This window comes from Xiphias gladius, chromosome 14, assembly GCF_016859285.1.
Source record: "Xiphias gladius isolate SHS-SW01 ecotype Sanya breed wild chromosome 14, ASM1685928v1, whole genome shotgun sequence".
In the NCBI taxonomy this organism is placed as follows: domain Eukaryota; kingdom Metazoa; phylum Chordata; class Actinopteri; order Istiophoriformes; family Xiphiidae; genus Xiphias; species Xiphias gladius.
In genome coordinates this window covers 16811104-16824115 of record NC_053413.1, presented here as the reverse complement: position 1 = coordinate 16824115, position 13012 = coordinate 16811104, and positions in this window count along the sequence as shown.

Genomic DNA, 13012 nt, shown 5'->3' with positions numbered 1-13012 from the left:
AGAAACTTTGCCAGAACTCACTTATATGTCTGCATATTGCTTGTTTTGTCCAGAACACAAACATATTCAGTTTACAATGATATAAAACAGAGAAAAGCAGTAAACCCTCACATTTCCGAACCTCACTGAATCAGTTTTGTTGCTGTTGCTCTAACTTGACTACTCAGTTAGCTGACTAATCATTGCGGCTGTAATTTGCTCATTTGTAGCCTGTATGTTGTCATATCTATAGGTTAGCCCTCAGACCATTGTAATCTTTCGGCCATTTTTTTTTTTGCTGTTTACATAATATTTTCATGAATGCACCACATTCTATAAAACAGGATTTAATATTTTGTGACAATTCACCTCTTCCAGGAGGGGTCTACCAGAAATCCAGCTGACCTGGAGCGCTATTGGGCTGACCCAGCAAGACACATGGACTTAGTAGAAGTGGGGTTGCTGCAGACTGGCCTTTAGCTCTTTTTCATTGAAAATGGACTCCCACTGGCCTGCTTTTGGCTTTGAAAATATGTTCCTTTATGTGCCTGTACCCCCATACTACCACAGTACAATACTAGTAATAATGACACTGAATGAAAATCGGCACACTGGGCCAATTTACAAACACACAAAGGAATTGAGGTCCTCCTCAGCATCTCAGTATGAGTTTGGTTATTGAGTTGCAACAGATGAGGCCTACTGCTGTTGCTTTATTATCCTCAGAAAAGAATTTCTCAAGGCAATGCTTGTCAGTTCACAATAATAGCGTGATGCCACCCACACAAATACAAAGCTAATATTATCATAGCTTACCCAGACTTATGTGCCTGACATGTTATTTAAGTGCATTAAACTGGGAAGCGGTGTCTGTATTATTTTGAATACATTTGCTGTGAATCCAGTCATGTAGGTAGCAGAGCGAAATCCAATCAGTGGCTCATCTGCACTAGGAACACCTGGTGAGGGGACAAGCATCACGCTGAGGGCCTGCGCAGACCCCCACCAGCATGAAGCTGCAAATCAAAGCATCAGAGGTGTTTCATCTCTTCGCTGGATTCTCAGGTTTTCATCCGAGGTTAAGACTTATGGCTCCTCACATCCATAGCCACGAGGTAGGGAGCATCAAGCATTAGAAGCCAGTGACTGATTACTACAAAACACTTGTTTTTACACTTTGTTCACAGCGGGGTTACTCATATTCTCACCAGGAGTGATTCCTGCAACTGTCGGCCAGGGAGCTGCCTTGGGTGCTGACAGCGAATGTAAATAGTGTTGGCATGATAGGAAAAACTGGATAGAATTGACTGCTAATTGAAGGCTTTCATCTAACATGGCAGACTGTGTGAATACAGATTATCATCAGTTGGAAGCAGGGCTGCTATAAGAATACCAATATCTCTCACCAGGCGATTTTACTGTATATTTAGAATCTTTTAACCATTATGTTGGATGACTCAACTACCAGACATGAAAATTTCATCATGAAATATATGCTTTCCAGGCTGACAGATAAATCAGGATCCACATGGTATGTAGAACTGTAACAAAATACTTGAACGTATGAACTTGATCTCTGACAGTTGCTGTTTGATGCTTTATCAGGAAACAAACACATAATTTATAGTAAAGCACAAAATCTGTTTTTCATCCTTTTAGCTTGCAGCATTTGTTCTCAGTCCCTTTTTTATGTTATTAAAGTCCACACAAGTTTCTACCAAAAGTTAAAACAGTTTTGGTTATTTCATGTGAGCGGTTTCTGTCTGTGATGTTTTGTCTGTAGCCTGGGTTCAGACCTCTGAATCAGCCACCATATCTCCGATTTGTTCAGCAAATCAAACAATTGTGGCGCTGTGTCCACTGACAGCTATTTCCACCAGTTCAACCAATCAGAGCCAGCATAATCTTCCTACATAGCTAGCCAGCTATGTAGCTACATCGATGAGATAAATGGCTGTACTAGTTGCTGTAAGTTACCTTACCGAAATAGCAACTCCTTAATCAAAATAGTTTTGGTCTTCTAAAAAAAAAAAACTAAAGCTGCAACGATTAGTCAATCAATTAGTTGATCGAAAGAAAATTAATCAGCAACCACTTTGATAATCATTTAATTGTTTTAGTCATTTTTCAAGCAAAAATTCCAAACATTTTCTGGTTGCAGCTTCTTAAATGTGACAATTTGCTGCTTTTCTTGAACTGCGTATCTTTAGGTTTTGGCTCATTGTTCGAATAGATGGAAAAATTAATTGAGAAAATAAATGGCAGATTAATTAATAATCAAAATAATTGTTAGTCGCAGCCCTATAAAAACGTAAGGTTAATTTTACTAACAATTGCTACGGCAGCATACATGAGCTTGTTTCCAAAAACAATCCAATACCCAGAAATATTCAGGTAACTATGAAATAAGAAAAGGTGGAACTAGGTAATGTTTGCCATTTTTGCTTAAATGATGAATCAATTATAAAAGTATTTGCTGATTAATTTTCTGTCAGTCGACAAGTCGATTAATTAACTAATTGCTTAAGATCTTAAACAAAACAAAATACAAACAAAAACAAAATATTGTCTGTGCTTTTCTCAACTGGTTGAGGTGGGCAGAGCTCAGTTGGAAAAAGGTGATGTCATGAACTTCCATTAACCAATCAGGATTCAGTAACATTTTTATTTAGTCTAACACTAGAAAAATGTCAGCTAAGTTTCGTCACCAACTGTCATCAGATTTTGAGTCCAATGTTACTGAAACTCTGATGGCGGTGACGAAATATAGCTGAGATTTCTAGTGTTAGATTTTAAAAAATTAACATTTAAGGCTGTTTTTTCTCTAACGTTAACTTTGATCGGTTTTTAATTATTCAAATTTTATTTAATGCTAAAGAGAAATATTTAAGATTTGAAGCCAGGTTTTCATGGGCTTTAATGCTGCAGTGAGAACAAGTGTTGCCTGGATGCTCTGAATCAATTAGTATGTTTCTTTTTAAGTAATGAATACTTATTTGAAATATGCGTGAATTATTGAGACCACTCAAACTTCATCCTGTGTGAATTCTCCAACCATTTTGGTTTGTGAAGTCGAAACAATTATCAACAAGATATACAGAACATGAAACATTTTCTGCTGCAGATGAAACTCACAGGGAACTGACTCTCGAGTGACATGAGAGTAGAGAGAACCAAAAAAAAAAAAAGAGTTAGAGTTATCTTTCTTCAGCATTTGAGTGACCCCATCCCAGATGTCTTCTGTCAGACAGCATGGCTTGTGGAGGACTGATAGTGTACAAAAGGGAATCAGCAGGGGGCAATGTTCTCACATCAAAGAATCCTAGCCATGCAGCATGCAGCATAAAGGCAACACTTCAGTCAAGGAGAGATGAGCTCAGAATCTCTGGCTCGGCTGAGTCTAATGGCAGCAATGCAAATATTATTCATATCCAGCACAGCGGTCATCTTTGGTAATTTTTCTACCGTAATATTAACTGCAGTATCTTGTGCAGAAGTCCTATAATCGTAAACAGCTTGTACACCTAAATATTTAACATACTGGCAGACTCAAAATTAGCTACATACACACACAGTCAAGTGTGTTTAAGGAGGAAAATGCATTTGAGATCATGTAATCATGAATAATTAACGCAAATGTAACATTTGCCATTGTTGGTAGCCTGGAAATGTTTTCAGTGTACCAGCAAAGACAGAGAGGGAACTGACAATTTGATTACTGTTTGCAGCTTTCATTGTAACTGCCTTAGTGTAGAAGTGTCAGTTAAATGTAAAAGAAAATGTACTGGGCAGGAACACTGCTATTTAGCGATTAATTCTCTGGTTTGCCAGAAATCACACAGTGGTGACACTTAACTGTATAGGCCGCCACTGCAGAGATACAGCAAAGGTCTGATATAATCTGAAATGGATAAAAGGGAATAGATTAATATATTAAGCAAATGAAAGTGGTGAGAGAGGGGAAACAAATCAGACAGGGAAAACTTTCTTTTTGTAGAATTTTTTGGAAAGTTCAAACCAAATGCACGGAGTTTATTGTTGAATGTAAATCTTTTGCTCTTCAAATAATTCATAAAAATGTTTAGGTAAATCAACATGGAGCGTTATATGACCCTGCCCTATGCTATTAATAAAGCAATTGTACTGAAAGTGTGAGTCTGAGTGTAGAGCAGAAATATCAGACATTTTAAATTCAATGAGATTTAAGGATTGGTTTCACAGACAGACAGACAGCCAAAGTTCTCTTTTTCACTGTATTAGACCAGGATTAGTTTAATCCATGTCTCTGAAATAGGCCCTTCATTTTCCTGGTAATGTCTTCAGTGCACTACGTATCTTCTTCGTCCTCGGTTTTTCTCTTATTTGATGAGGAGAAGAAAAAAAAAAAGACAATTTAAATCCGACTAATCATTTTTTTTCTCCCTTTTTATAAACTATTTAAAGCAAGTTTACTGATTTGCAAGAAAGGGCAGAAGGGGAATACAAGAAACCAGAAGAAGAATGAAAGAGGCAAACAGATGTAGAAGAAGAATAGAGAGAAAAAGCTGACATGTATAGGAAATCAGAAAACAGAAAATGGAGGCGAGAGGGGGTGAGAAACATCTGAAGGGGGAGAAATTCATTGAAGTTTTGAAGATTTGATTAGAAATGGTTTATGTGAGTGATTAAAGCATGACAGAGAGGGAACAGATTTTATTGATGGCAAGCTTGTCTGGAGCTCAGAGAAGAGAGGATCAATGCAAATTTTTTATAAAGTGGAACAGGATTTTGCAGATATTGCACCTGCTTTTCCCAGAAACCCCTCAGAGTGTATGGTGGGGCTAAATAGCGGTAAACAGAAGTACTGCGCTGGCCTAGATTTCTCTCACACAGCGGCTATTTTATTAAGTACATCCAGTTTGCAGAACAACAGACTCCCTTTACTGCAGCTCATCTTTGACAAAGTCTGATGCATTTGTGCTGTGAAATGCAGCTGTGCATTTGCTGTTGCTGTTGTTATCACGAATGGAGAGTTTGATTTTGCTTTAGTTTTATTAAATTTGGTACACATGTGATGGTTGTATCAGTTTTCAAATTTCATATATCTTATATTGCTTATTTAAGTCTTCTTTCTAGAGTTTTCCTCAAAATTTACTATTAATGGCTTACTTCTGTCTGTTGCACACTAAGTGGTTTAAAAAAAACATCTCCACGGAAAATACAGAGGGAGTTATTTTTTTCCTCAAAGACGGAGTGAAATGTTACATTCTATCCCACACACTGTAATTTGTAAGTTGTATTGGCAGTTGCATAAACTGGATTTTGTGCGCGCGTGTGTGTGTGCGGCGTGTGGGCACAGTCTTTTTGAGTGTAGTTGTTTATGTGACTGTTTCAGTGGTGCCAGATGTACACAGGTCTTTTACTTAGGTAAAAGTAACAACAGTGTAGAAAAAACTCTGTTTGAAGTAGAAGTCTGGCATTCAAAATTTTCCTAATGTAAAAGAACAGAAGTATTAGCAGAAAAATTACCAAAAGTACCAAAAGTACTTATCATGCAAAATGACCCCTGTCAGATATGTATTATATAACTGGACTATAATAATTAATGCATTAATGTGTAAGTTTCACTTTAATGTTGCAGCTGGTAAAGGTGAGGTTAATTTTAACTACTTTACAGTATATACTCATGGGTAGCTTAATCTATAAAAATACATCATGAACTATTTGTTAATTATATTTTGTTTTTATAATCTGAATCTGAAAAGTTATCTGAAATACTCAATTGAAGCACTAGCACCTCAGAATATTACTTAAGTACAGTACTTAGCTACTTTCCACTACTGGATTGTTTCAGTGAAAGACCGTTTCAAAGATTGAGAAATATATTTGTTGTGCACATAGTCCCTCCTGATTAGCTCTCACTTTTTATAAATTTCAACAAAACTGTTAAATACACATAAACTTATTTCCAAACTTATTTTGTATGTATTAACTGCCTTGTAATGTCAGTAACACTAATAATTCTACTAAGTCTAACCCAAAACGTCAAGACCAAATGTGAGAGTTTAAAATATTAGACTCATTATTCATAAAATCTGAATACTGCTTGTTAAATTGCCCAGTTCATTCACAACGACTTTGCATATGTGGGGTTTGAACTGACAAGAACATCTGCTCGGTGTTAATGCAGCCTGCACCTGATTGAGCTAATGGTCTAATCACATCCATACACATGGTTATGGAATAATTTGAGTCTCATTACACTATTGTAAATTGTAATTGTAAAATTTTTTCACAATGCCAAGTGAGAGAGAAATTAGGCCAGCCCACATTCTTTCCTGTGTAAACAAACATGAAGTGGAAAAAATAGATTTTTTCTTTTTTTTACCTTCAAAAAGTCATTTTAGCTGCAGGACCTGAGACAGCTGTGTTTGGGGAAAAAAATTAAATGTAAGCATTTTAAGCTAGTCTGCAACATCGTGCCGTCCCTGTATCTGAATGCCGTACTATGCTATTATTATTTGCTTGTTTGCAGCCTGCCCGTTCACTTGCTCGATCCCTGCTATCCTCCCTCAATCTCGACCATTAATGTGCTGCTTTTTTGCCCACAAAACTATTGCTGACTGGAGGCTTGCAGGTTGTCCAATGCATGAAATGCGCAGGAGGAGGGGGGGCTGTCTGTTTATGAGACACTGGAACCATCATGCCTGGCAAGGACAATCACAGCAGCAGCACACCCAGTGTCGATTAATTCAGCAAAGCCTTTTCTGCCTGCTTTGTGCTGCAAACCACAGCCATGCGCCTCCGATTCAGTTTCTGTAGATCCACTTTCTTGAATGTTGCAGTGCGTCTAATGATATTCTCATAACAGTTCCCAATTATTGCAAGCAACAAATATGTGCCACAGTTATGAAACAACAAAGAATTTTTTTTTTAGATATAATTCTAAGGAAAGAAAATGAAAATTTGCAAATAGTTGTTATGTGTGAGCATAATTTCCTCTCTGCACGTTGCATGCTTACTTATGCTGGGGTGCAAGCAACGCTGTTTAGAGTCTTTGTGCTTGGCTATATTCAGCTACTGTCAAGCTGAAGTTGATCTGCAATTCTCTTTGTACCAGAACCTATCCCAGCATCTACGATCCAGACGCATGAGGGAGAAACCTTGACGAGGCGCATGAGAAGAAAACCAGCACATTTGGGTATGACTAAAACCTTCAAAGCGCTCTCTGTCAGCCGGTTCTTTTTTGTGATTCAGCCTACAGTACAAATGAGCAGCACATGGAAAAAGATATTCTATATTTTCGGCAGCATGTGTTATTTGTGTTTCTCTGGACCTTGAGGTTCATGGAGCCCCCGCAAAATGAAGTGTGAGCTTGCAGCAGCTGCCAGACGACATGTAGTATAGAAATACTACCTGCTCTGATGAGGTCAAGAGGAAAGACAATTTTTTAAAAGGAGAAAGGAAATAAGAGGATTAGGGCTGATCATGTGTGTGCAGCCTCCCACTAGGACTAAGTGTGCCCTGTTGCAAAATACCTGTGACTTATGTAAGGGCTGTTTACAATGGATTCATAGACAGTCAGGAGGAGCATTTCGATTGATTTGTTGAGGTTGTGTTAGTGGCAGATGTGATGTGATCTTAATTAAATAAGATACATGCTTAAAGAGGTCATCAGCAATTTGTAGATGTACACAACACATGACTGACAACTACTAATTTGTCCTTTTAATGTTTTCCTTTTTGGTAGTAAAATGCACTTCCTGAATCACACTGTCACTGAAACGGAATTTAAAAAAAAGACTTGCTGTTACCACTTAATTTGTTGTTACTCATGCCAAATTACATGTAAATGTGGCCAAACACCTTGGCAGCAAATGGGCTCTTAAAGCATCCTGAAAATATTTAAAAGGGAATTTAATTAACTTAATGAATAGCCAGCGAGTGTGAAAAATGATCTTAGAAATGTTGTTATCAAAGAAGACTTTGTGCAGTTGTAAATCACTGGTCTGTGCTGCTCACCATGTGCAAAGAAATTACTTGCAGTGTAGTGATTGGAGTACTTTCCAGCAAAAAAAAGGGTGTTATTCTCAAGGTTAACTTGGTCCAAGTTTTGCTATTGAGGTAATTAGCAAACTGAGTGGAACACATGTTTATTTGCTTAAAAAGACAGAGTAGCCAAATGTAATGGACATATGCCAAAAACGAAACTATTCCCACATTCGCCCTATTATCAAATCCAGGTAATAAAAGGCTTGATTGATGAAGATGTTGGCAGAGCGGTGGAAATCGGTCTCTTGCCATATTTACATTTGGTAAATCACTGCCTGCAGAGTGAGTGATTTGGCATTTGTGCTATGCACAAACATTAATAAGACAAGAATAAATTGAATGGGGGAAAGGTGATTATGTATGTCTGTGGGGATTTTGTAGCAGGATGGCTCTGACAAAAGGTTTTCCAACATTTTGTGCAAGCTCCCTCTTGCCAAGCCTCTATCTGCTTCCTAAATCATATCAGATGTTTGGGCTTTATTGGGACTTAAAATAGTTATTAGCCTGAGCACCCACCCTGCTGGATTTATCGCCTGAAAAACACAGAGCCACACAATAATGAGCTCTGCTTAGTATGATATCTGTTCCTTCCATTCACTACTTTTCATTCTTTAAATCAAAAACTATCCCTTTTAGATTTATGACAAGCAGGTGAAATCGTGGTTAATAAAGTATAACAGGTAATTTATTTCTTTGAAAGATTAGTATCCTTGGAATTCAGTTGAGATGAAATTTAAAAAAAAGTTTGCATAGCCAGCCAAGTGAGCTGCTAAAATGTCTTCTTCAGTTGATTAAAGGCATTAGTCAATGAACAATGCAGCCACAGAGTCTCTAAATAGAAACCTCATTGGCGTGTATGAGTGCGGGCGGTTTGCTCAAACTGTACTGAAAATCTTTAGCTAGAGGGATTACGAGGGAAGGTGGAGTATTTATGCCGTCCACTGCATGTTTCCTAAATTACACCATGCGGGTCATTTCCACAGGGGGAAAGAGTAGGCCTGTGGCGTATCTAATTTGTCTATAATACCAGCAGAAATAGAGAAGCCCCTGCCAAGTAGCATCCCAACTTCTGCCTTTGTCTGCCATCCTGTTGCCGGTATTGCAAAAAACTGCCAATCATTTGCTGATATTCCAACAAGTCATGTAGTGGAAAGATTTTTTTTTATTGGATTTCAAGTATGTGTTGATTTAGTACTACTAAATTATTCCATTTAGAGCTGCAATGATTAGTTCATTAGTTGATCGATAGGAAATTAATTGGGGGCGATTTTGATAATTGATGAATCGTTTTGAGTCTGGTCTGTCCTCTGGTTCCAGCTTCTCTGTCATTATGAAGTGAATATCTTTGAGTTGTGGACTGTTGGTTCAGACAAAATAAGGTTATGTAATTCTGTAATTTAGCAATGAATTTCTTTTTACATGAAATGGTAGAGAATATGGTTTTTGTTTTTTGGTTTTTTTTTGTTTTTTACATCAACTACACGAGTCATTGTAATAATCCATAAAGGTGTACACAGTGAAATAATGAAATGATAGTCAAGAGTGGATGGCTTTGCTTGTTCAGGTTCAAATGTGTGTGTACGTATGAAAGTGAAGTGGGGAGTTCCTGAAAACATCAGTCAATGCAGGGTCAAGGATGAATGAATAAAACAAAAAAAGCAGCTTTATGAGCTTATTTTTTCTACATAATAGAACTACATTATATTTATCCTGAAGGAATTTGATTGTGCCAAGAGATTATCAGTATTGTTTAGTATGTATTCTACAGTATATAAATAAACTGTATATAAATATATAGATTTCACTTGCTCTGCCAACAACAATATATATATATTATATATATATATATATATATATAAAAATATGAATAAATAAATAAATAAATAAATATATATATATATAATTTATCAAGTCCAGTATTGAAAGAGAATTCTTAGTAAAATGTAAAGATGTATATTTTATTCAAGAGTCAGCCTTCTCTGATAAAGTAGATAATATTGTATATAAATGATATGAGTTCAGTTTTTTTTAAGCTCTCTTTGCAGCAGCAGAGTCTGCTTCTGTGATACATTTGTATGTATGAAAACACCTTTTGTTGCATGAACCAAAGTCTCCGATATGTATGCATTTCTCTACTTTTTCACTTGGTGTATTCCAGCAGTTGGCACATTGCCCAATAATCAAATACAAGAAACCTTGGTCTCTATGGAAATCCCATTCACTAGCAACAATACAGAGAAATGTAGCATAAATACAAAGCACTTTTTATTCTCAGGAGGGAAAATTAAAAAAAAAACAAACTCATTCCTCTGCATGGACAGAAATGTCATGCTGATTCAAATTAACACTGCTACAGGCATCAAAAATTATTACTTAAAACGTAGCGTTAAGCATTCATTTGTATGTTTTAGAAACACGACCACTGCTGCGACTGATGCTGTCACTGTTTCTACACTTTTGTAATGTGGGTGAAAAGTGACAAAAAAAAGTTGGCAGAGCAAGTAAAATCTTTTTCTCAGCCTGTCTCAAATTGCATTTGAGGCAAACTGGGCCAAGAAAAATTTACCATTCAGTTGTTGGTCAGAGAGATGGATGTGCTTGACTATTTCAAATTGATTACAGGGCGAATGATGGCCGCTAGACCTAAGTTTTGGGAAGCTTTCACAAGTGAGATCAGAGATTTGATACTTTTTTTTATATAGGCTACAGTCAGACTGCTCCCTGTCGCTCAGGGTTACAAGCTGCTTCTCTGCTTGTGTTCAAAGTTAGGCACAGAGCACAGATCACAGCTAATGCAAACTGACAGGGAAGCCAAAAGAATGCCAGACTTTTTTTTCCTTAATGTTTCGTTTTTAAGTTTTGTAATTTTCTTGCTATGTTATAAATCTAATTGTCTCTTCTTTAATAATCACTGATGGTGCATATTTGTGCTGTAACCTGCTTTAAGCCACATATGAAGGTTATCCTTTGCTTGATGAGAAAGATTTAAAAAAAAAAAAAAAAAGATGAGAAGCCGGTTAACTTTTTTTTTCTTTTTTGCCTGCTTCCTTTGTGTCCTAGTTAAGATTTATATTATAAATATAACCTTCCAAAAATATACAAAAATAATCTTTGTTCTCTCACAGGTAAAACAGTTAAACACTTCAAGCCCTTTTGCAGACTTTTTTCACAGTGTTACACAATCCACAAAAAATATAGTGTGGTATTAATAGCAATAGTAGATAAATTTAATAAAAATTAAAGATGGCCATCTGCAAATCTGCAATCAGAGTAGTGACAAACTGTATACGCTAAAAGAACAAATTTAAAGGCAATAATAAAACAGGACCAAAAAAACCCCATGCTTTTTATATTTAAAAAATGCGAAAACTTTAGCATTACCCATTTACATATATAGTTTGTTTTGTAGACAGCTGCCAAACTTTGTCACACTGCACTTCAGCTTGTGTACATAACTCTGTAATTATACACTCAGTTTATTAGGTGATCAGTACATTTAGCTAAAACTAGCGGATAAGTCCAGGGATGAATTTCTTTCCCAGTCGGACCGTGCAGTCTCCACCGTTCGAAAAGCTTCACCAATGTTAACGCTTAACATCACTTGACCCTTGTCTGATCATAGTCTTTTTTTCAGTTTTTGTTCTTCTGACCTTCTCCTCTTTGGCTGTTTCTCGGCCGTCTCTCTTTCTTGACAATGCTTTTATGTTGTGGAGTTCAGCACGTCAGTTCTGTTCAAATACAGAAATGACAGCTAGCAGACTGTGAGGAGATATTTGCTGAATTTGACAAAGTGTACTGGATTAGAATTGCTGACTGTACCGATATCAAGGTGTTAAGTCAAAAATAATGCAATATTCAATTTTGTTGTGAATTTGTACAAAGTCTTGACTTTCTAACTTCATCACACAGCGTTGTATCTACAAAAATCTTAGAAAATCTTAATTTTTCTTGAAAGTTGAAGGATGTGTCAATCATTTCTTCATGACTGACATAATCATAAGCCAGAGAGTTAATAATAAGTTGAAGTTTTTAACAGTTGATTGAAATATCTTTTGACACTCATACTCAGGCAACCCAGGGCTCTGCACCATGATCCCTGCCACACTTATGTTCTAAAATGTCTTGCTGCTGTGTAATTCACACCACACCATGCCACAGCTGCATTACATGCTATGCTAATAATGACACAACGCGTTTGTCAGTTCATACCTTCTAGTTTGTCCCTCCCATCATCCTGTGTTTGGAGAAGCATTTGGGCACTTAGAAATACAACTGTCAGCGATGTAAATTGTGTTGGGATGATCAACTGCAATGTGCACAACATCACTTAACATCATTTAGCAAGTCAAGAAGTACACTTCAGGCATTAGGAGCTGAAACGTGATCAATATAACACAACAACATTGTCCAATTGACTGATATTAGTGTCAGGTCCCACACTGCGAAGAGTGCAGACCCCTATGTAAAAATCCATATTGCTGCATGTTGTCACCACCTGTCTTTTTCACAGTTACATAATTCTTATAATTGGTGTCTTGTAACTCTTGGTATTTACTGTTTAATCAGTGCAGAAACAGATCTAGGCGCTCAGTTTATTGTATACAATGAAATTCATATTGATGGGTCGATCTCAAGAAGCGTTGCTGTTGGGCAGCGTTGTTGTAAAACTGTGGCACTGTGCTACAGCTATTCTTACTTTCTGCAGATCCCTTACTGTGGATTTCTGGAGTGAATTGTCACACTGTATGGTGCTCAAAAACAAGAGTTTAGGAAAACATAACTTGCCTGTCTGGGGCAATATGGTGTGGAAGGACCCGCTACTTCTGCTAATTCCCAGTGCAAGACAAGCCAAACAAACAGAAAATGTCAGCAGAAAAAAGTATGTGCCAGTGAGAGAAAATAACAAATATTGGTGAGTCTAATTCTATATCGCACTCAACAGTCAGACAAGAAAACATAATGCCTAATCAGATGATTGGGTCCAGAAATTGACAAAATGAAT